This window comes from Lonchura striata, chromosome 36 (assembly GCF_050655825.1).
Source record: "Lonchura striata isolate lonStrDom1 chromosome 36, ASM5065582v1, whole genome shotgun sequence".
Taxonomy (NCBI): Eukaryota; Metazoa; Chordata; class Aves; order Passeriformes; family Estrildidae; genus Lonchura; species Lonchura striata.
In genome coordinates, this window is record NC_140738.1 from 9,828,150 (window position 1) to 9,841,853 (window position 13,704).

Below are 13,704 nucleotides of genomic sequence, written 5' to 3' on the forward strand. Positions count from 1 at the left end.
TGCTCACATTCAAATCCCAAAATACTCTTCTTGTGGGTTCTTTCTCTGATAAAAAGATTATATAGCACTTTAAAAATGTATTTAGACAGGTTATAGTTCTAAAATCCAAGAGAAGGTAAGGAAACATACTAGAGTTAATTAAGGATCATAAATACATTAAATATATAATAGTAGTTAAAAAGAGTTATTTAAGAGTTTAATAGAGTTAGTTAAGGATTATAATTTTAAAACTACGTAACAGTAATTTACAGAACTATGAATATATGAAAAATATATAAAAGCAAAAATATTTTTATCATCATCACAACTTCATCATCTTTCTCCAAGCAGAAAATTGAAAATACTCTCAGGAAAGCTCCTGACCTTTACAGCAAACCCAGGCTTACCTTCTTTGGGAAGTGCCCTCTGGAGCTGGTCTGGAGCTGGAGCAGTCCTGCCCCAGCCAGCCCCTCTCAGCAGCAGCACCTGCCCTGCTCAGGGTGGCTCCTTCCCCCCACAGCTCCTGGCCAGCGCTGGGAGCAGCTCCAGGGCCGGCTGAGAGCTGTCCCTGGCAGGCAGCAGAGTCCCTGGCCCAGCTCAGCGCCCTGGGCTGCAGGACCCTGCTCTGCAGGACAGCCCTGGGCACCCCTGGCTGCTCGGCACAGGAGATGAGCAGAGAATGCACTCACAGGGTCTGTGGCCATTGGGATGTTCCAGCTTTAGGAGATCTCTCCAGGAGCTGCAGCTGCCTTGTCCTGCAGCCAGAGGTTCCTGTGCCAAGGGCTGGCAGTGATTCTGCCCCGGGCACTTCTCAGCCCCTTCCCAGCCCTGACTGATTGAAGCTCTCTGCCTCTGTGCTGTGCCCGCGCTGGCTGCAGGCAGTGCCCCAGCCCTGCTGGGCTGGGAGAAGAGCTGCTCAGCAAGAGAAATGTGCTTTTGAAGCTCTGCTTGGTTACCAGGATCTCCCTCTGTGCCAGGAGCCCGGCCCAGCTCAGCAGCACAGACACAGCAAAAGGACTTTAATGACCCTCTGGGGCTTTGTGCTCAGGCTCTGAACATCAGGCCCTGAGAGGGAGCTGCAGAAACCTCTGGAGAACTCCAAGTCAGAATCCAATTCGAAAGTTTCTTGGACTTTTAATGGGTCCCACTGAGGGACACGACTGAGAAAGTGTCCCCAGGCCCCAGGCAGAGCAGAGAACTGGAGGCACTGATGCCAGGTGGGGACAAAGAGAAGCCAAGTCTTGGTGCCCTGGGGCACAGCAGGGTCTGTGCCACCAAGGGCTGTGAGGAAACACCTTGTCCTGAGGCCCTGGGGCCTCCTGGCACAGCCCCAGCCAGGCTGGGCACTGTCAGCCCCTGGTTCTGCCCTCAGCATCCCCCCCTAGCCCACATCCCAGTGGCCTCAAGGATCTGCTGGAAGGAGTCCCTGGGGAGCCCTGGTCAGGAATGTCCCTGAGGGCTCCTTCATGCTCCCAGGGACTGCAGGTTTTTCAAAGGACTTTGGCTTTTCCTTTTGCCTTGGAGTCTCTGAGAGCTTTGTGCAATCATGGCCTCCAATTATCTGCTGTAATTAGTCCCTGGAGAGGCTTTGTCAGGAACAACACTCATTAATGCTTCAAGGTACTTCAGTTCTTTTAAGGTACTTGGTGTTTCCCTTTTGATACAGACTCTGTGGGAGGTTTGTGCAATCATGGCCCCAATAATCTGCTTTAAGGAGTCCCTTGAGAGCTTGGCACTGACACTCAGAGGAGCTCTTTAATGCTTTGAGATACTTAACTTTTGTAAGCTACTTTGGAATTTTCATTTCCAGACTGAGAAGTTTTTGTGCCATCCTGGCCTCCAGTTCTCTCCTCCAAGGAGTCCATGAGGAGCCTGTGTTGGGGATGGACCTAAGTAAGTCCCATTAGTACCTCGTGACACTTTGGGTTTTTCCTCTTGATTTTAACTTCTGGAAGGTTTTTTGCAATCTCCTCTCAGGCCCTGAGGTTCCAAGGCTCAGCTCCAAGTGCACCACGGGGCTCATTAGGATCAAGCAAGTCCTGACAAACCACGCTTCTGCCTTGATTTGCCACTGTTGTAATGTAGTTCATCATGAACTTTCCTTTACTGGTTTTGCTTCACCAATTTGATATTTCTTGGCTAATGCATCGACTAGTGTAGTGGGTTCAGTGTTGGCTAATTATCAGTGCACACACTAGAATATACTTACTCAATTCCTGCTGTGAGGTAGGATTAGGAGAAAGGCAAAGGTCAAACTTTTAGAGTAAAAAGACAAGTTTACTAACAGTAAATAAAAGAAGGAGCATTAAGGACCAGAACAAAACTTTCAGAACACTTCCTCTCTCCTGACAACCTGAAAATGTAAAGAGAAAAAACCAAATATTTTCAGTCAGTTTACCATCTCTAGAATTGTCTTTCTTCTGTTCACTTAGGTAGAGAAGTTCCTCTTGTTTATGTTATGGAGGCATCTCCACAAGAAAACAGTTATCGCATGGCTTTTAGCTTCCACAAATAGCAGCTGCTCAGAAAAATCTGCAATTGTGAAGTCCCTCCAATTTTCTCACAGCCTTTCTCACAGCTGTGTTTATGGGCCATGTCAGTTTATGGGGTATTAGTTTAAAGAAGAGCTGTTAAAAGCAAAAGTTCTCTCCTTCTATTTCTAAAATCATCTTCATCTCTGGGAACAGAGGTCTTCTTCTCTCCCTGAGGGCACAGTGTCTCATCACTGTGCTCTCTTTCTCTGTTCAAACTTCTCGTGGGATCACAGCTACTGCAACATTTGCTTACTTTAGCATGGCGGCCTTTGCTGAGCAAGTCATCTCCCCATATTTTCAATGCCTTATAGCCAAAAAGAGAGTCTGATGTATCAATGACATCCTTCTCCACAGCTTTAGCAGAGGATTTCAGCCCCAAGATCAAGGCATCTCCTCATCCCTCCCACCTGGGACTCAACTTCCCCTTCCCTGCCCTCGGTGTGTCCATGCTGCTCCTCTGTGTGCCTGCCCTGTGTCCTTTTCTCTCACTGGAGGGAGGATGGCAGCACTGGCAGAGTCAATATCTCCCGGGGCTGCAGATGGTTCCGTGAGCCCAGCTGAGCTTGGTGGCTAAGTCTTGTTTTGGCCATGGTCCCTGGACATGAAGACCAGTTCTTTTCCACAGGAATGAAGAAACAGAGTGCCACTGTTTTAGGGGTGGATGAGAGTTGACCACCAGAGGCAAAGGCCATCCAGAGCTGCCTGATTGTGTTCTAAGAGATACCCTTACAAATAGGAAATTTTTTAGGGAGGGTACCAATTTTGGCAATGGACATCTGAAATAGCAGACGGTTATTTCCATACAGAGAAGAGCACTGAGCCCCAGTGCTCCAGGAGCTGATGAGGGGCAGGCCTTGACATTCCAAGATCAGCTAGACCGGTCAGGTGGCCCATGGCAGGCCAAGCCAGCCAGACCTGGTCCATGTTCTCCTATCCCATGGGGCCCCACAGTGTCCCAATGGTCCCTTGCTTCCAGGAGGCCCTGAGGTGTCACAATGCCCCCTTGGTGACACCAGGCCCTGAAGGGTCGGAATGGTCTCCATGGTTCCATCAGGCCTCACAGAGTCATAATGGTCTCTGGGTCCATGAAGCCCCATGGTGTCACCATGGCCCCTTGGTTCCATGGGCTCCAGTGGTGCCACAAGGATCCCCTTGGTTCCATGAGGTGCCCACAGTGTCACAGTCATCTCCATGGGAAGGAAAGAACCGAGCCCCAGTGTGGCAGGGGCAGCCACCAGAGGCCAAGGCCAGCCAGACTTGATGGTACTGACAGATTTTGTCTGGGAGCAACCCTTGAATATAGGGATATTTAGAGGTGGCATCCTAGTTTCAGACATGGACACCCGGAGGAGAAGGGCTGTTCTTTGCAAGGGAAGAAAAGCACAGAACACCGGTGTTTGTGGGGCAGATGAAAGGTGGCCACTAGAGGCCTAAGGCAGCCAGACCTCTCTGTCCTGGTAGCTTTTGTCTGAAAGCAACCCTTGGATAGAGGGAATTTTGGAGGTTGAATTCCATTTTTGGTAATTTCTTCATACATAAGGACAGTTCATTTCCATAGGAAGGAAAGCAGCAAGCCCCAGTGTTTCAAGGCAGGTGAGAGGCAGCCCCCAAGGGTCCAAGGGTAGCCAGACTTGTCTTTCCTGGCATTTCATTTGGGAGAAATCCTTGGCTGTATGTTGTTTTGGAGGTGGATTCTCAGTATTGGCCATGGGCGCCTGGTCAAGATGGATGGGTTTTTTTCCTATGGATAAGAGAAGCGTGAAGTCCAAGTGTTCTGGAAGAAGATGAGAGGTTGTCTTAGGCCAAGCCAGCCAGATCTGGCTCTCTTGGCCCCTTTTGTTTAGAGGCTATCCTTGGACATATGGCATTTTGGAGGTGGAATCTCAGTTTTGGCCATTTCTTTAGGAAGGAAAGCACAGAGCCCCCGTGTTTCTGAGGCAAATAAATGCCAGCCCTCAGGAAGACAATGCCAGCCAGACTTGTCAGTCCTGGCAGATTTTATCTGGGAGCTATCCTTGGATATAGGGAATTCTGGCGTCAAATGCCCAATTTTGGCCATGTGATCCTAGTTGAGGTGAATGTTTTTTTCCCATAAGAAAGAAAAGCACATGGTCCCAGTGTTTCATAGGCAGATGAGAATTGGCCCCTGGGTGGTCAAGGCAGCCAGACCTGTTCCATGTTCCCTTGGTTTCGTGGGATCCCCCAGTGTTGCAATGGTCTCCTTGTTTCCATGAGGCCCTGGAGTGTCACAATGTTCCTCTTGCTTCTGCAGTGTCACAATGGCCCCGTGCTTCCATGAGGCCTTGCAATGTCACAATGGCTTTGTGGTTCCACAAAGCCCTGATGTGTCACAACAGCCCCTTGGCTCTGTGTGCCCTCGCTGTGTCACAACGGCTCCTCTGTGACACTGCGGCTGCATAAGGTCACCATGGACCCTTGGTTCCTTGGGGTCTCTGAGTTCCACAATGGTCTCCTTGATTCCATGATGGATCACGGTGTCACCGTGGTTCCTTGGTTCCATGAAGTTCTGCAGTGTCACCGTGGTGTCCTTGGACCTGGACTGTCACAATTGACCCTTGGTTCCATGAGGTTCCGTAATGTCACTGTGGTCACTGTCAGATGCTGGATGAGATCCATGTCCCAAGACACCTTGGGATGCTCGGAATGCCCGTGTGGGGCCGGGGTGGGTCAGGCCTTGGTTTGTGGTGGGACAGAGCCCCGCCCCCAGCCTGGCCTGGCAGAGCTGTCAATCACACAGCAGGGGCGGTGCTGATTGGCTGAGCTGTCAACCAATCACACACCAGCAGCTGGTGCCTACCCTGGCTCTGATTGGGCAATCACCTGGCAGTCCCACCCCAGGGGCGGGCCCATGGAGGCCCAGGGGGTTAAAAGCCGGAGCACGAGGCCAGCCCATGGTCTGGATCCTGCCTTCTCCTGGGCTTCCTCTGTTGGCAACACTGGAACCTGAGCAGTTTGTGCCTCTGTGCGTCTTTCTATAGATCTTCTGTCTTTCTGTTGTTCTCTATTTATCCTCTTTCTAATCCTACTTACCTGGAACATTTTTTGAAAAATTAACATATTAAGGGTTAAAGGTTTTTAGGTTATATTAATTAAGTTACTGAAGTTAATGCTAAGATAAGAGATTTATGTTGAAGAGGGTGTTGTATTAAAGCCTTAGGTAAAGTTCCATTCTTGTCTATATTTTGTCAGTAAAATTTTGTGTCATTTTGACCTCTTAGCTCCATTGGTTAGAGCATGGTGCTGGTACCACCAAGGCTGTAGGTTCAATCCCTGTGTGGGCCATTCACTAAAGAATTGGACTTGATGATCCTTGTGGGTCCCTTCCTACCAAGAATATCCTTTGCATCTGGCTATGGTGAGAATATCAGGTTGATGTTTCTCCTGTGCACCAAACTCAAGTAAAGGAACCTTTGGTGACCCCCAGCATTTCAGTGTTCTGGGGTGTTAAATCCTGCAGACTCACAATGGCCTCGTGTGTCCATGAGGCTCCACAGTGTCACCCTGGCCCCTTGGTTCCATGGGCCCAACACTGCCACAATGATCCCCTTGGTTCCACAATTTCCCACAGTGTCACACCGGCCCCTTGGATCCATGAAGATCTGCACGGTCACACAGATTTGTGACATTTGTCCTTGCTGCCCCTCACATCCCCCTGCCCCACAAACAGCCCCGAGCCACCCGTGAGGGACAGGCCCTGCTGTGCCAGGCTGGGCTCAGGGCTTGGCCTTTCTGCTTCCCCCAGCCAGCCCAGGCCTTGCTCAGCATTGCAGTTCCCTGCTCTGAGCCTTGGGCTCCCTGCAATCCTGGCCTCAAGGATCTGCTCTCAGCAGTCCTTGGGGAGCCTTTGGCAGTCCCTGCCCTCAGTGGGGCCCAGTGATGCTCCAAGGGACTTGGAGTTTTGCTCCTGACTCCTTGAGCAGCTTCTTCAGCCTTCTCTCAGTGCCTGAGGGTCCTGGACTCAACCCCAAATCCAGGGTGGGGATAATCAAAATACAGGAAGCCATCAGGGGTGCTTTGTCTTCATTCAATTTTCTTCAAGTCTCCAGTGCTTCTGCAGCTGATTGGACTCAGTCTGGAGTTCTGTTAAGGAGGAATATTTCCAAATGCACCTCATGACCTTTTTTTCTTCAATCAAATGAGTATTTTTCTTATTTCCCATTTCAGAGAAGAGCTGATAGAAGCATTCCCCAGGAGACCTTGACACTGAAGTTCTCCTTAGGATGTCTGGGCATGTAGAAGAATGAGCCCATTGAGGGCTGACCCTGTTTGGACAAGCTGCTCCTCACCCCCAGCCTCACCATGTTTGACATCGCCCACCTGGCACTGACATCCCTGTGCCCTGCAGCAGAACCTTGTCCCTGAGCTCTGCAGCTCCATGTCCCAGCCCATTGCACTGTGTCCCACCTGCTCTCCTCAGGGCTCTGCCTGCACACAGGCCCAGGAGAAGTTTTCCTCTTAGGAAGGAAAGAATGGAAAAGCCTGAGCAGGTTTCCTAAACAACAAACCCCACTCAGGAGCCACCTGTTCAGTGCAGGCTGCCTGTAATGGTGTCACCTTTCTACAAGGGACAGTGTGACCAGAAATGATCTCTGGAAGCAGAATTCTCTGAGTCTCCCAGCTGAATTCTCTGTTCCTGTCCTTTCCCTGGATCTCTGTTGCAGATGGAAGCTGCTGGTGCCATCCTCACCTTTAACTTCTATTTGGAAGGCAAACAGATGTTCCCAGCTGTGTTAAGCAGGATTTGCTCAATGTTTCTATAAATCTTTTGTGTTTCCCAATGGAATGAAAGGGGCCATTTTGGCACTGAGGGGGTGACGTGGAAGCAAGAAGTCAATGGTGACCCTGGGGTCCCATGGAACCAAGGGGCCGTGGTGACACAGCAGGGCCATGTGGATCCAGTGGTCCATTGTGACACTGTGGATCCAAGGAGACCATGGAGACACCCCCAGAACCTCATGGAACCAAGGAGTCCATGGTGACCCAGCAGGGCTGCATGGAGCCAATGGTCCATGGTGACACTGCCCATCCAAGGAAGCCATTTGGATACTGTGGAAGCTTATGGAGGGAGGTGGCTATTGTGACACTGAAGAACTTCATGATACCAAATATCCATGGGGACACAGCAGGGCATCATGGAACGCAGGAACTGCTGTTGACAGTGTGGAAACTCCTGGAACCAGGGGCTGTTGTGGCACTGCAGAACCAACACAGCTGCTGCACCTTGTCCCCTGCCCTGCACAGCTCCTTGGGAGGCACGGCAGGAGCAGCACCCTGGGAGCCTTGGAATGCCCCTCTGAGATCCATGGCACACACTCCCAGGGGCTGGAATTCCAGTTCCCAGCCAGGAAAAGATGTTCCTACCCTTGAAGGCAAAGCTCTGATGGAAGAGCCAAAAGCCGATTGGAGCAAATCCTACAGTGACATTTCACTGCCAGCCTTCCTAACTTCACACATGGTTGTTGTAGCTTGTGGATTGGGAATTAAATCTGGGCATGGTCTTTGCTGGGAGCTGCCGTGGCTCAAGGGAGACACTGAGAAAGAAACAGAGCAGGCAAAGAGAGGTGGAAGGGAAGGGAGGACACAAACACAATCAACTGAGAAGGTGGCACTCTGAAAAACAAAAGAGAACTGACTGAAAATTAATGGGACAAGAAGCAATAATTCTGAGAGTTTTATTTACTATTTAACTATATCCCATACACCCAGCTGCACACAATCATGGTCCCACACCCTTTAAATTTGGATCCCACTTCCTCCAATTTCCCTCCTACCCCATCTCACCCTGGAGGCTGTGGAATTGGGTGTTTTGTCATGGGTTAGAGTTTTTTGAGGTGGAAGAAAGCCATTTTGAAGTGGGATTATAGCATTTTGGGGTAAGACTGAGGTGATTTTAGTGAGACTGAGTCATTTTGAGGTGACAGATGAATCCATCTTGACTTCAGTAGTGCAAAGATATGGACAACACTGCCTGAAATCCCCCAAGAACCCACAAATCCTCCAGAATATGTCCCCAGACTATAAATTCCTTCTCAAATACCTGTTAAAAGGTTGGACTTTAGAAATCTGTGAATAATTACTTTCTTTTCAGTCCTATTTCAGGTGTTTTAATTGATAAAGACAAATCAGAAGAATGTTAGGGTGAAACCAAAAAGATAACCAGTCAGGTGTCTTCCCAATATGGATCACAGGGAATGTGGGTCACCAGGCCTGTGCCCAACATGGGTCTTCCCATGGGGGATAAGGCTGGAGCAGTGTACAAAGCTCTTCAGGCAGTTGGGGGACTCACAGGACTTCCTTTACTAGTGCGTCCATTGGTGTTTGGTCAAGTGAGAGCTCTGGGTGAAGCTCTTCCCACACCGGGGACACTCGTAGGGCCTCTCCCCAGTGTGGATGCGCCAGTGCTTGACAAGGGAGGAGTTGCACTTGAAGCCCTTCCTGCAGTTGGAGCAGCAGAAGGGCCTCTCCTGTCTGTGAATCTGCTGATGACAGAAGAGATTTGACCTGGTCTTAAACTTCTTCTGACACTTGGGACACATGTAGGGCCTCTCCCCAGTGTGGATCATTTGGTGGATGATCAGTTTGGACCTCTGGCTGAAGCCCTTCCCACATTGCTCACACTTGTATGGCCTTTCCTCAGTGTGGATGATCTGGTGGCGAATCAATGAGAACTTCTGGCTGAAGCTCATCCCACATTCCTCACACTCGTAGGGCCTCTCCCCAGTGTGGATGCACCGGTGGGTGACAAGGGTGGAGTTGTGCTTGAAGCCCTTCCCACACTCAGGGCAGCAGAAGGGCCTTTCCTCTGTGTGAATCTGCTGGTGGCAGAGGAGATCAGAGCTGGTGTGAAACCTCTTCTGACACTTGGGACATTCGTAGGGCCTCTCTCCAGTCTGGATGTGTTGGTGGGTGACAAGGGCAGAGCTGCAGCTGAAGCCCTTCCCACACTCCCCACACTCGTAGGGTCATTCCCCAGTGTGGATAATCTGGTGGCAGATCAGGGTGTTGCTCTTCCTGAAGCTCTTCCAATACTCCAACCACTTCTAGGGCTTCTCCCCATCATGAGGCTTCTCATGGACCAACAGCTCCAAGCTCTGGCTGAATCTCTGCCCACCTTCCTGGCACAGGGTGGGTCTTTCCTCCTCAGAGCACCCTGGGCTGGGCTTGCAGTACCTCCTCCTGTAGGATCACCGAGGGATTTCCTCCCCGTTGGATTCCTGCACTGTGCAGCTGCTCAAAATGGCCTCTTCCACTAGGTTCTGCAGAGGGGATTTGTCCTCCCTCATCTCCATCCCCAGCGGCTTGTCTGGGGGAAGAAAGACATGGAGAGGATGGGGTTTGCCTCTGAGCCAGAGGGAAGAGGAAGGAGGTTCCCCCAGTGCTTCCCCAATAGGACAGCGTCGGCAGTGGGGCTGTCCTGCAGCCGGGGGCCGTGCTGAGTTGGGAGATGGAGCAGGAGAGAGGGGGAAAGGGGCACTGACTTCCTCCTCACCTGCCTGGGGGTCCCAGGGCATCTTCCTCTTCCTTGCAGCCTCCTCCTCCATCTGGCAAACTTTAAGGGATGGGAAATCCAGCTTTGGAAGGAAAACAAGGGGAGAGCACATTAAGTTTTGTACTGGTTTGCAGGCAAACCAGGGAGAGAGTCTAAGCCAGAATGACAACTGAGTAAGAAAATTACGATCAAGGCAATGATACAGAAACACTGGATTAACCTGACAGAGACAGGATATAACCTGACACCCCGTTGCTCAGAGTGGTGGTAGCAGTCTGATGAAATGGTGGCTGCATTTTCGCTCAAGTGATGAAAATGATTCTGTCAAAGCGGTGATCCTGTAGAAGGGTCTGGTCTTGCTCCGAAGGTCCAGTGGTGATTATGGAGCTCTTGTCCTCTGGGAATGCAGTAGGCAAGGTGGTCATGGTGTTGCAAATGGTGAGATTATATCCAGGTAGGAATGCTTGGTTCCTCCCCCTGGGCGGAGCATCCCACAATGGGATGATGTAATTTTATCAGTGCTGCAGTGACACTCAATGGCCCATTAACAGAAGATGGCCCCTGGAGGGCGTTATCAGGGCTGAGCCATGGAAGAGATAAAGAACACTGCCCCACCTGTTGATAACAGTTTATGGAGATGGTGACTGAAAACACTTTTGGTTACATCTGACACTGTAACCTGAAACAGTGAGGCAATCCCTGCTCGGGGTGGGGGGTGAACACCACCCCCCTTACCCAAACTGGCTCAGGTGTAAAACCCCCACCCTGGGAAGGCCACGCACACAGGGGACAATGACACACTTGCCCCGCCCCAGGGGAGATCTCTGTCCCTGTCAGTCCCTTGTTCTCCCCCTTTTCTTTTTCTTTCCATCTCTCTCTCTACCCCTCATTTACTGTTCAATAAAATCCACTTTGAATTTGGTCTCCTTAGCACCTTAATTAGGGCAGAGGCAACTGTCTAATAATTTTATTAGCCAGACTGCAACATTATTTTTGCACAGTGAGTTCAGGGCTCTGTTGTCTGACCCCAAGTGCCTTTGACAACAGCCTGGTTCCCTCCTCTGAGGAGGTTTTGCCTCTTTCTGGAGGAACTCCTGGAAACCTGGATGCAGCTTCCTTTGAGTGACTTTTGGGAGAACATATGAGGAAAATGGCTGTTGTGGGTGGCCAGTGTAAAGAAAATAAATTCTTGTCCTTCCTTGAAAAGTTTGTTAAAATAATTGGAGGAAAGGGAGCAAATCATACCAGAGAGACTGACAAGGTTCATTCTCTCCAAGGTGAGGAACACAAGGCTACTAAATTCCTATAAGAAGCCCAGTTCAAGTAGATAAATTCCCAAGTAACTCCTGAATTCAGAGGTTTTGGGACTTTGCCAAATATGAGAATCATTATTTTCTTGGTCCCTGTCACCTTTGTGACAGCTACACTGAGCTTTCCCTTCCCTTTATTAATATGTATTGGGCCAAATTTCCACTTTCCTTTTTTTGGAACCTGCCAGCACCTGAGCTGGAGATGTGCTGGAACTGATGAAACTTGGAATTGCCACAGAATTGCTTCTATTTTCAGTTTATTCATGTATGGGATTTGTTTGCATTTCCATCACAAGTGACTTTTGGGAAGAGCAAATATACCTCAAGGCATTTTTTGGAGGGCTAAGTTTTATTTCTGCCGAGTTTGTTTTGTCCAGTGCTCAGGGGATGCTCAAGGGGTCTCTGTGCTTCTCGCCCTGGGGGATTCTTGGGAGGGGCTTGGGGTGGTTGTCCCTGTTCCCGTCACTCGAGGCCATTCCCTAGGGGTGTTCGTGTCCCTGTCACCCCAGGCCATTCCCCAGGGTGTCTCCATCATTCTCACCCAGGGAATACCTGGGGGGTCTCCCACCCTCTCACCCCTGTGCCAGGAGGTGCTCGGGGCAGTCTCTGTCCCTCTCAGCCCAGGGAATGCTCAGGAGTCTCTGTCCCCTTGCCCTGGGGGATGCTCAGGGGGTCTCCATCCCTCTGGCCTCAGGGAATGCTTGTGCAGGGCTGGGGACCAGGGGCTCTGTGTCCCTCTCAGCACTGAGGGTGCTCGGGGCTGGGGGGGCTCTCCGACCTTCTCATCCCTGGGGAGGCTGGGGGGTCTCTGTCCCTCTCAGCCCTGGTGTGACCCCACCCAAACATCATCGGGGTCTGAGGGACAGAGACACCCCCATACCCCCAGAAGGGCTGAACCTGGGATTTTGTTTGGGGCTGAGGATTTAGGATGTGGCTGGAATTGGGTCTGGGGTTGGAGTTGGGGCTGAGATTTGGATTAGAGCTGGGATTGGGATTAAGGCAAAACATGGGATTGGCTTTAGGGCTGGGGCTGGGATTGGGTCTGGGGCTAGATGAGTCTGGCACTGGACTGAGATTAAATACAGAACTGTGAGTGTGTCTAAACATGGAGTGAGATTGAGACCAGGATCAGGGTTAGGTTTGGGACTGAGCACACACAGAGTGGGACAGGGAGGATGTCACTGCAGGATGTCCCTGGCATCGTCCCAGCCCTCCTCAGACACCTCCAAACATGGAGGGCAGCTGGGTGCTCCAAGATCCAGGTGCTGCCACGCAGCCCCTCAATACCAGGCGAACATTCCCTGAGGGCAGCCCTGAATGTGACCCTTGGGGCTCTGGGATCAGCCCTCACATCTCTGTGGGAGCAGCTGCAGACATGATGAGAGACTTTCTCCCACTCATTCCTGAGGAAGGGTGAAGCCCAGCTGTCCTTTTCTCCTGCTGCCTCCTCCTCTCCTCAGCTGAGGATGTGAAATCAGGAGCAGGAAATCCCCATTCCCTGTTTCCTTGTGGGTACAGCCTGGAAAATCCACTCAAAATGAAGAACGTTCTGACAGCCCTGCTGAATGACACCAGGAGGAGGTTGGTGAGAAAGGGAGGAAATTGTATTTTGATTGGAAATACAAGTTAAAAATTATTTCTTTCCATCCCATTCCTTTTCAGTCTCTTGCTGTTCTGTTTTCAGAGTGCCTCCTTCTCAGCTGATTGTGTTTGTGTCTCTCTGCCTCTCTTTGCCTGCTGTTTTTCTCTCTCTCTGTCTCCCCTGAGCCAGGGCAGCTCCCGCCAAAGACACCAAAGATAATCAAAATCTTGGTTATCTCAGAGGTCTTTTATAGTCCACTGTCAAAGCAGGGGAACAGGCAAAAGACATTGAAAGTCTATTGAAATCGTTGAGGGGGAACAGGTAGAATGAAGAATAAATCCATTGAAGCCACCGAGAGGGAACAGGTCATGTTATCAGCTGTGAACAAGAGCCATTGTTTTCATCATCCATTGACCACACCTGGGAAACATCTCACATTGATCAGGCCAGCCTTCCTCCCTGTGGTGGGGGTCTCAGTCTTGGTCCTTGGGAGGGGCTTCAATCTCTGTCTATCACAGTGGTCATGAGGCAGATGAGGGGTCTTCCGTGGGAGATCATCAGAGTTACCCCAAAGTTCATTGGGCCAAGAGGTGGGAAAATCTGTGGGTTTAGCAGGTATCGTGAAGCCGGTGTGAGCACGTAGAACAAGCCACTCCTTGCCAGGTCCTTGCCAGGCCCTGCTCGAAGCAGTGGTCTGTGGTGGTACAGCAAATACACCTGCAAAAATAATCATCCATCTCTCCAAGCTGGATCTCCAACCAGGGTCTGCAGGATCTCAGTTTCTGCCAT

At 50.6% G+C, this 13,704-nt stretch overlaps 1 pseudogene; it reads right to left on the minus strand.

The window, feature by feature from the left end:
* Positions 1-13,704, minus strand: part of LOC144248389 (uncharacterized) — a 63,475-nt pseudogene extending 49,771 nt beyond the window's left edge.